The 1467-nt window shown below is 39.1% G+C and overlaps 1 long non-coding RNA gene across 1 annotated transcript in view; it reads right to left on the bottom strand.

Annotated features, from left to right (window-relative positions):
• The window catches only part of LOC116701836 (uncharacterized), a 15646-nt gene that overhangs the window by 279 nt on the left and 13900 nt on the right, over positions 1–1467 (bottom strand). The window lies entirely within an intron of this gene.

Raw genomic sequence — 1467 nt, 5'->3', positions numbered from 1 at the left:
GATGACCTATGCTCTGTGTGCTTTGCGTTTCTGAATTTTCTCTCTCTCTCTCTTTCTCTGTGTGTGCGTTTTAATGCCGAGTGAACACAAGGCTCAAAGAAACTAGCCATCTACAGTGTTGACCTCTCCGTGAACTGCGGGATGCCGACTCACAAATACACCGCTTACAGCTTCACAGCATAATGTGCCTCCAGCCAAAGCACATTCTATTTCGCGGCCATGGTTTCCACATCACGCATTCAGCCATCCACTCAGTCCACTGACTGTGGGAGAAGCGGCACCTCATATCTCACAGGGTCTCTAATGTCCTTTGAAGAGTAGTGTCAGAATTTATTTATTAAGTTCTATCAAATATTTTTTTAATTCAATTACAGATTGTAACTTGAAGAGAGAAATAATGGATCATGCACTTTTATTTCCTTTATTAACTGCTGATTGTGGTACCCTTATGTCCAGTCACTGAAAACAAGTCGGCCTGTAACAGCAGTATGCAGTGAGTCTTTAAGAGAACTCTCTCTTTAGTAAAGCAATCTGGTAAATAAAAAAGCAAATAAATCAAATTTACTGACAGACCTTTGATGAGACATTAAAGGCTTTGAACATGTTCAATCAAAGCTACATTTTACTGCTTTTTCAGGCTGCTAATTAAAGCTATAAATAGTTTGTCTCTTCTTCAGAATGCTTTTAAAACCAAACCTCCTGTTTTACCAGACTTACTTCACTTCAGAGTGATAGTACACCCCCCCCAAAATTCCGATGTAGGATTTTACAGAGTTTGCATCTAATATTCCATGTACTTCATATTAGCTTCTCTATGTGTTTTGCATTACTATCTATGTGGCCCATTACCCTGAGAGGGATTTTGGAACGTCAGAGCGACCGAAATGCAAACAAGTAAAGTTTTGTGTAGGGCTAAATTAATAATCCTTTGTTTAGGTTACTAACACTTTTCTCTACTCCTCTCCAGAGCCAGTTGTATTAAAAGGAAATGTAACACTGTGCAAAATTTAAGAACTGTTGAAGAGACAATAGTCAATTAGTACTAGTACTAGTATTAGTACTATACTCGAAGACATTCACTGTTGCACAGAGTCTGTCTGAAAAAAAGCAGCAAATTTATGTTCAAAGACACCTAGATTTTGGGATGTAGCATCTGACGACTTGTCGAGTAGATTAGAATAGAATGCGGTCATTGTCATTATACACAAATGCAGTACCTGTGCAATGATTGAAGCAACACCTTGACAGTGTTGACACAAAATATAAAAATACCAAATATAAGGAAATAAAATATAAAAATATAAATTCTAGGTAGGTAGTGCAGAGTGGAGTCCTGAGAGCTTTGGATCGGGTTCTGTCACGGGAATTTGGGTTGGCATTGTCATCTGTGGTGATGTACCAAGGGTTAGGGTTAGGGTTAGGGTTAGGTTAGGGTAGAACGCAGTGCCCTGGATGGGCGCAAAGGGT

Source organism: Etheostoma spectabile, chromosome 14 (assembly GCF_008692095.1).
Source record: "Etheostoma spectabile isolate EspeVRDwgs_2016 chromosome 14, UIUC_Espe_1.0, whole genome shotgun sequence".
NCBI lineage: Eukaryota > Metazoa > Chordata > Actinopteri > Perciformes > Percidae > Etheostoma > Etheostoma spectabile.
This window is presented reverse-complemented; position numbering and strand designations above follow the sequence as displayed.